Raw genomic sequence first — 9,456 nt, forward strand, 5'->3', positions numbered from 1 at the left:
TTTTTTTTAAAGAGGTCATCCCTAGAGGATTCTTAGCTCTTCCTAAAGTTAATTTCCTCTGAAATCAATCCAAGTTAAGGCATTCACCATCACGCAAAATGTGTTCTTAGGTTCCTATATTCGGTTAATCCTGTGATCATGCTCAAGAAGGTCCTCCACTGAAGTCAGGGCAGGTACAACAAAATGAGAATTCTGGATTTGGCTTCATTGTCCAAATTCACAGTGTCTGGGAGATGAATAAGCCAGACTGATACTTACAATGATGCATAGCCATTCTCAAACAGTTTAGCATAATACGTTATTCCAAAATCTTTTAAACATGCCAGCATTTGGACATTTATATGGTTTTTAACAAAGAACTCTCTAAACGCATTTAAAACCATTTTAAGCCTTGTATCACTAAAAAGAAGACCGGAAAAATTAAGTTGCTGTGACTTTGCATTAGTGGCCATGACAGCATACATTCAGTTCTGACATTTACTGTTATTCCCATGACACCCATAAATATTGCAGACAACTAGCTGGCTGATCACACATTGCTTGACTTAGCTGCTTCTATAATTTAGGGGGGGTTAAGTTAGCATTTGAAATCTAGAAACTTTTTTACATTTCATATTTATTACTTTGCAATCTTCAAAAGGAAAATCACCCCCCCCACCATGTCCTGATCCATCCAGTGAAAAGTTCTTCAAAGACTAATAATTCCTATTGTTGTTAGTCAGTTCTCTAATATTACAGATTAATGTGGAATATCTTTTTCTGACTCCTGTTTGTGGCCTTGCCCGTATGATTTCCTTCACAATATTTTGGGATGTATCATTTAATCATTCAAGGTCATCACAGACATTTTGCCTCCTGCAGCAGTGAATCCCACAGTTTACTTACACATGTTAAATATATTTCCCAATAATTGTAAAACACACCGCTGCTTTCCTTTTCTTTCTCTCCATTCACACTGCTAAATATTACAGTAAAAGCTTGTTTTTCCTGCTACCTGCTACCATTTCAGCTAGTCCCTTTGTCTTAAAATCTTTGTTTTGGCAAATAATTTCAAATACAACAGTAGCATTGAAGAATATAAAGATGTCATATGTTTGATTTTCTGCTGCTCATTTAAAAAATACATTATCTGTATTGTTAACTTCTGGTGGAGGGGGGGCAGAAATTGATATTGCTATTTATGTTTGCTCCTATGAAGAGGTTCTGCCTACTCAGAGCACAGTAATTGTGCTCAGTAATTGAAGTATGGGATTATTTTAGGCTAATGTGTGTTTATTTACTTCAAGTTAAATTTCATCACTGCTACTTCTATTTCCCTCTGAAATATTTCTTAATCCTCCATAATTTTTCACCACCTCTGCTGAAGCACTCTTCTCCAATAGTATTACTGACTGCACTGTTTCTGTCTTCTTCCTTCCGCACATCAAATGTCTGGGACTTTTTGGTTTTATATTAGAAGTTTAATTTGTATCTAATGCAGATTTGGACCATTATATCAGATACTGAGCCAGAGTCGTGTGGCTTTTGTGATGAGCAGTCCTGTCTCACCAACCTGCAGGTTCTAGGAGTTGACAAGCATATTGATACGGGCTTGACTGCTGGTTTTCCAGAAGGCTTTTGGCAAGGTCCTTCACCAAATGCTCTTACAGAAATTCAGACGTTATAAGGAGGAAGGCAGCTGCATGGTTAAATAACTGGGTAAACGACAGGGAACAGAAGATAAGGGTAAACGTTCAATAAGTGGTCAGAAGGCTGTTTTTCGCCTTCACGAGCAACTTAGGAGTAGGTATCAATGACAGATGAGGTATCAGTCTTTACAAATAGTATGAAGTTATTCAGGATGCAGCAACTGTCAAGGACTGAAGAAGCTGCTAACAAAACTGAGTAACTGTTTAGATGTATTTTGCACCCAGTTATTAAATGTGTTGCTTTATTTGCCTCATCTCATAAAGACAGAGTGGGAAAAAGCTCATAGGAGAACAGCAAAGATCACGGGTATGGAGTATCTTCCATGTGAAGGAAGACTGTGCAGACCAGGACTCTTCAGCCCAGAAAAGCTCCAATATGTGACAGAGGCATATAAAACCATAAATAGCCAGAGAAGTTTATTGTTTATTTTCTTTCCCTGTGGGACAATTAGGGTTCAGCCAATGAAGCTCACAGGAGGCAAGTTCACACTGAACAAAACAGGGTGAATCTTTATACAATATGTAGTTAAACTGGTGGAAAGCCTTGCTGTAGGATGCTATGAATGATGGCCATTTACACGATCTCAAGAGGACGCTGTGTAAAAACCTGGACAGGAAATCCTGTTGAGCTATTAAATGCAAAGATTTACCTGAATCCCTCTGGAGAGGTCCATAAGCTGCACATTCTTGGCAAGAGTGCATACCAGGAGGTGTCACTGGAGGCTTTGCATCCCCAGGCATCTGCTGGTGGCCACGACTGGCAACAGGACACAGGGTTAGACACCGTGCAGCCATTTCTTATGGTCCGCTCCCCTCAGGACACTTGGAACAGCTTCTCTTCTTAAGTGACAGCAGATGTTGTGCCTAACTGATGATATCCCAGTCAGCAAAGTTACAAAAAGACCCGTCAGCTGTATATTGAGGCCAAGAAAGTTCAGGCTGAGACACAGGTTTTAAACACGTACGGTCATTTATGTTTGGAAGCCTTAGTCCAGCCACAGCACGCTCCTGCTCACTAAAAGCTTTGGAAGCAGCTAAGATTTCCCTGTGGCTGCTGAGCTCAGCAGAACGGGAACGGTTTGCTCCTGCGGACTGTCCTTTCTTTTGCTAGCTGCATGCTTCCCAAATCCCTCCCTGCTAATGAGGGCCACAGAGAGGCCACCAGGACCCTTCTGCTTATGAAGGAGAAGTTGAATAATTGCTAGCTCCATGTGCCCCTCTGTCCGTACCCTTCCCAGCAGGTGCACTGGCTCTTCCCTTGCTACGCAGCCCCTCCTCGCTTCCCCAGTTGCTGTATTGCTGCCCCTACCAGATCTTGGCAGCTCTCCTGATGTTGTAAACTGAAGGAGGGTGGCTATCCTCATTTCCCACTCTTGCTATTAATCCTACTCTTCTGTCCTTGTCGAGATACTATTTCCACCTTTGCCCCGCTGATCTCCCACCTTCCAGGGCCGATGTCACCCACGCAGCTGCCCCTGCCAGGCACCGCTGCCTGCACCTGCCTGTGGCTCCTGCTGCTCTCCGCAGACCTCACCTTGCCCCCTACAGAACAATGGGGCTTGCTGGGCTTCTTTGCCTCTTTGCTCTGTTTTCTTCTGCCTGAGCTCTAACTGGGGAATTGTTCCTTGCTTTGTGCTTAAGGTTAAGAAGCTGAACTAGTTCTCCAGGTGTTCCTTATTGAAAATGTCCCAAACCCAAAAGTAGTTAAGTATTTATATGCCCCTTGTTACTCCTGAAAGCAAAAGGAAAACACACTTTCCCTACCATTGTCCCTGTTTGACATTTGCCATAGCAAAATTTACAGAGGACTTTGGTGTATGGCCCATTTGTGCATCATATTTTTAATTTGGAAACCACAAAAAAAAACAAAGCCTCATTTCCATGAAAAAGTAATGCTCAAATCTGTAAGAATATAAACCATACCTTATAAAACAAGCTCTGCTTTTCTCTCACAGCTCCCATCTCAGGTTGCTTTCGCTTGGTCCTTAGTGATAAAACGGCACCATAAACTTGTTTTATGTCCTGCTCTGTAGTAAAGCACAGTGTAGTAGGTGGCAGACACAAGAAATTTATATTCTTAGTCACTTCCCTGTGAAATGTATTAATGACAAATGAGAGCAGTAGCCTCAACATGTCAAATTTATAAACAGCAGAGAAAATGGAGATGGACCAAAGTAAAGGTATGAAGAAAAGTTCAGTCTTTACCAGCCCCTGAGGACTGATGGTGTGATTTGCCTCTGAGTGGTGGAAGGGAGTCAGAGAGGGTCTTAGACTTTCTCTTGTGCTATCCTCCTGCAGATGGCTGGGCTTGGGGCTGGTGGGTGTGCCCGTGTTCTTCACAGAACTCTGTAAGGGAATGCTGAGATGTGGTGCTAGAAGACATGAAGCTCGGTGCATGGCAAATGCTGTGTCTGCAGCTCACTGCTTGAAAGTCCCGATGCAGACAGAAGTGGAAGGGTGAATGATGCATCTGATACTGCAACTGTGACTGGCTGTGGCTTTGGAAAGAGCAGAAAACTAGTCATGCATTAAGTGTGCCTGAAGCTTTGATCTCCCTATAAAATTATCACTTTTCTCCACTATTGAAATAGACGTACCACATATGCATTAAGCCAAATGGAAGAGAGCATTAGTTTTTGGACTGTCACCATCTTTAAGCACCAGCAAGAAAATAGGAGTTTGTTTTCCTGCTTCAGATACTGCAGATTCTGTGGGACGTTGACATTTTCTTACAAGCCGTCTGTGAACTTACTCAAGAGAAGGGCAAGTTAATGAGGCAAACATTGTTTGCCTTAAGTGTCTGTTTCTCCTGTGTGTCCGGGGGCTGTGACACAGTCCTGCAGACTAAAATGCAACCCCCAACAAACACTAACGATAAAAAAGGAAAGCAAACAGAAAAATACCTTACCGTCTCAGAGATTTGCTTTTCCTTGCTCTTTCTTCTTACTTCCTCAGTGTTTTCCACATGAAATCCCGTGGCTTGACTGTCACACCATGGGCAAACAAGCAGGGCCAGTCTTTCACGTTCCTGCACTCAGCATGGTCCCCACAGCTATTTTGATGAGAATTGTGGGTGGGTGGGAGGGGTGAGCTGAGCTTGGGTGGCCGCTCTGGCTTCCAGATGAAGCTGGATCTCCCTGGTACAAGAGGCAGTCTGTGGCTGCAGAGCCTGGACAACTGGCAGACCACCCTAAGCCCCTCACCAGAGAGCTCCAGCCATGGGAGGGATAATAACACCCAGTTGCCTCCCTCTGAAAAACTAAAGGAAGAGGAAAGGCTAGCGCAAAGTTTCTGGAGGTCGTAATCCAAGAGCTCTGGGGCATCCTGCTATCAGTGGGAAGAATTAGTGGCTGCAGAAAAAAAGGATAAATGCAGAGGTCAAGAGTGATGTGGAGAGCTGCACACACAGAGGGGAGAGGAGGGAGGGCAGACAGCCTGGAACATGCCTGGGTCATAGATGAGCATGAACCACATTTTGGTTCGGCCTTGTGGACATCAAGAAAATGATGTGGCCCTGTTGTATCCTGCATTGGCACAGCGTGTTGTCGGTTTTGTGCGTTGCCTGTGCTGCACCTCTCTGGCCCTGGCTGAGTTAGTGCACAGGCAGAGACCTCCTCTCCTGTCTGGCACGCCACATCCAGCACAGCCCCGACACAGCCTGCCTGCTTCTGGTTCTGCAGAAGCTCGTCTCTTGCCTGTGTGAGACCCTCTTGGGAAAGCTGGCCACCAGAAAAGGCCGTTTCCTAACCTGGGGAAGAAGCTGATAGAGCACGGCCCTGCAGGTAACTTCAGTCGGCTTTGCATAGTCCTACTCAGCTTCTCCTCCAGCCCAGGGTGAGGATGCACAGCAAGGTAGAGAGAGAACACGGAGCTCAGAACAGATAGGATGGGCTACCTATGTAGCTGTTTGTGCCTTAATGGCATTTGCCACCATGCAGGTGGCTGGAGAACCCAGATAGTGTGTAAGGGCACCTTCTGACCTTCTTCAGTGCTGTGCATGTCAGCTCAGCCACATGCACACAGTCATGCTTGCAGAAGGGGCAGGTTGACATCCAACACAGAAGTACTGTGTAGTATCATTCTGTGCAAAGCCCAGGGTGTGCATGGGTGAAATACTGGTATTTCGCCATTCTGGTATGTATCTTAGTGACATAGTTCTGCACAGTTGCAAACAGAATTATAAAACAGGTTTCTTTCTACCTTTTTTTTTTTTTTTTTCTAAAGGTGTGGAGAAAGAAGTACAAAAAGATCAGGATGCTAACAGGCCTGTTGTCTCACCCCCTAAGAGATCAGCGGTAACAGCCACCAGGCTCCATTCACCAGGTAATTATGAACCAAAAACCACTGCTCAGGGAAGATTTAAACTTGTTGACTTTGCATCTCTTGTCAACACACTAAAGAGAGACCTGCTATTAAGTGAAGACTGATTGTGTCCAAGGTTCATTAAGCCGGCTCTGAGTACAGCAGGCTTTATCATACCAATGCAGGAGCTGAACAGACTTTTGTTTTCTTTGTTACAACCGCAAAGTCATCTCTCCATCAAAACAAAGAGTTGTTGCTATTACGTCTTTAAGGTCACGGGAACATTTATGTTTATCATTACGATTTTCTTATCTAACAAGAGAACAGATAGGTATAGTGAAATAAAAGACACTTCAGCTACCTGGAATGAGAGTATATTGTATATTGCCTGGGAACTACTCTTACTGTTTGCAGAGGCGCTGAATCTCCTGGGCTATTTCCGTGCATGACTGGAAAAGGGGTTATCCATAGAAATAACCTTTGGAGTGCTATTGGGGCATTGTCAGCTTAGCCCTCATTGCATACGAACACATCGTTTTAGCATTTCTGAAGAATACCTTTGTTTATTTACTAAAATGAAGATAATTTATTTCTATGTATGTTTCCTAAGTGTACATCAACAGATGTATAAGGTACCTAAAGTCTTTTCTAAGGCTGGCCTTTGGCTGATAACACTTCTGAAATGCATGGGCATGGTCCCAATGATTTCTTTGTGCTTGCAGTTTATCTCCTGTTCTGTTGCCTCAGTTTTTAGACTCTACTTAAATACTTCAAATGCCATCTCTACAGCTATATGATGCTTGAGTTATTATTATGGGGAGCAGAACCCCATGTTTCTTCATTTGATGGTAAAGTAAAAAAAATGTAGAACAGCTCTTTGGCTTCTAGAACATTCATCAAGAGTCTCTTCATGTTTACTAAACTCAAACTCTTCTTCCTCCTTCATGCCCAACAAAATCCAGAAAATGGGAGGTTAAATGTAATCTTCCTAGGCACCAACAGGATTCAGAATTCTTCTCCTCACGAAGCTACTAGGGTAAAAACATAAACTTACCACTGTCTTCTGAATCATACAATTTTTAGGCTGTTTTGCAACTGGTGAGATCATTAAGAGAGATCCAAAGGAAAATTTGTTGTGCAGAGTGCCTGACCAGCAGCTCACCAGCATTTATAATGGTGGGACTCCAGTTTAAGCACCAGAACTGATTGTGGTGGTAGCAGCATGTTACAGAACAGCTGATTTGCTTCCACTAGAACTGGAAAGAAAAATGAAACATAGGCATATTTGTACTGCGTATTTCTGTTGTCCTAAGGAGGCCTGCATTTCCACAGGTCACTTAATGGTTTTCAAGGATGAAATTTTTGGCATATCCAATGTGTAAGTTCTCAAATGTTGCTTCATTGTCATGACAGGTTGAGTAAGTGCCCTCTCTCCCACTGCACAGACTGATTTAGGATTTCTTAAGCTTGGTTGTCTGAAATTATGGCAACCTAAAATTGTTTATCACTGTAAGGATCAAATAGGAAGGTAAACCTCATCTTTATTTTTTGAGAGTAGCCTTTAGCATTCTATGAAATGACAACAGCAATAACAGAAATAACAGACAATGTTTTCACCTATTTAACAATTCCAAAACACAATCAAAGCAGCCATTAAACAGGACAAGGCGTAAGTGTAGCTGGGGCTAAGGGGCAGTAGCATAGCCTTTCCTCCATCAGGATCACAAACCTGTGAGGCATTTACTCTTTGTGATAGGAGAGCACGTGTCCTCCAGGTAACTGTCACACCTACACGTGGCCATGAAACAGGCTGTAAAACTTGGAGTGCTGTCTCTAGGTTGTGTTCCCTCTGTTACTGGCCTCCTCACGTGCAGTTCTTTTAAATCAGTGCTGGTCTTTGACTGTCATGCAAATTTTTTTTAGCCTTGAATCTGATCTTTAGACTTTTGGTCAGTCCTCCTGCAGACTTGCAAGGAGTTTTGAGATGCAGAGTTTCATAGCGATATCTATTTTATCTATTGATGCAATCCCATTCCTGAAATATGTGTATAGGAACAGCTGTACATAGATGCAGGTGCTCTGCATCCACTCCATTTTAGGATGGTGCCATCTGTTTCTGACATCTGTCACTCTACAGATTGCTTGTTATCAGTCCTCTGAAAGTAATTTTCTCACTTCGCTTACGAAAATGTCCAAAATTGGACAGTTAAAAGGCAAACGAATTGCATTCCCCATCTAAATCCTCATGGACTGTGTTAATTGTGCGTATATACTTGTCATGTCTCCTAGTTCAAACACAAGTAGATAAAAAAGACCTGGGAGTTTTAAAGTGGATCAAAGGGGTTCGGTGATTTCAGCATACACGAGGTCTCCCCCCGGTCCCACCATCAGCAAAAAGGACATTCAGGATCAGGGCCAGCATCATTAATACATACCCTGTTTTGTGCAGAGCAACAGAAGGGAGACATGAATGGCAGAGTAAGTTTAGTAAGCTGCTTTTCAGACCCAAATGAACTGAGAAATTCAGATTCATCCCTGAGGAGAATAGTACAATTTCATTTACAAGGACAGCTTATAATAGTGATGAGGACAACACAGAGATGTGTGCTTCAAATGTTCCAGTGAATAGGAAAGCTAGAAAGATACAAGACAAAGCAACCTGATGGGATTCTGTTTTAATTAAAACTGGACTGATTTCAAGAGCTTCCCTTTACACTTCTCCCTATGCCTTTTGTTGTAACATCACCATGCTGTCTCAACAACCCAAGATTTTTATACTAGAAAGACAGATATTTGTGGCCATTGCTCCTATGAATCTCTTATTTTGTGATAATACCTACTGCCTACTGCCCAGCTAAGAGCCCTTTACATGAATGGAAGAATCTGTAAGAAAATAGCATTCCTGAACAAAAAGGTGTACAGGCTTTAACTGACATGAAAATGGATAGAGGGCAATGGCTGTGCTGGCTGAACTCTCTTAATGACAGAAAGTCCTCTCTCTGTCATCTGGCATTGTAGTATTTAGGACTTGCAACATCATAAAGTTAGTTTTGACATGTTGGGAAGCCTGGTATTCCTCTTTACAAATGCCAGTCATGGGCACAAATTGTGTCAAAGGCTGTTTTGCACTCATGACTCTCTGCGGTTGCAGCACGAGATACTTGGGGTCATGAGGGAGCATCTCTGGAGCTAGTTCCCTGTAAGCTTAGCCTGGAGCCAGGACACAGTCCAGCAAATTGGAAGACATGCTCCCAGTGGCTCCACGCAAGTCAGGGATCTAAAAAAGTAGGAATATGCTCCTGGTGTATTGTTCTGGAAAAGCTATACTGCTTCCCTGCCTGATGTAGTAAAATTGCCCTAAGGGTCTGTTTGCACACCCAGGCCATAGTCTTAAAAATCTAAAATATCTAAAGCACATCTAACAAAATTACCTCTGGAACAATGCTCGGCTTCATAAATTGGTTCT

The sequence above is a fragment of the Falco naumanni genome, unplaced genomic scaffold, assembly GCF_017639655.2.
Source record: "Falco naumanni isolate bFalNau1 unplaced genomic scaffold, bFalNau1.pat scaffold_49_arrow_pat_ctg1, whole genome shotgun sequence".
NCBI lineage: Eukaryota > Metazoa > Chordata > Aves > Falconiformes > Falconidae > Falco > Falco naumanni.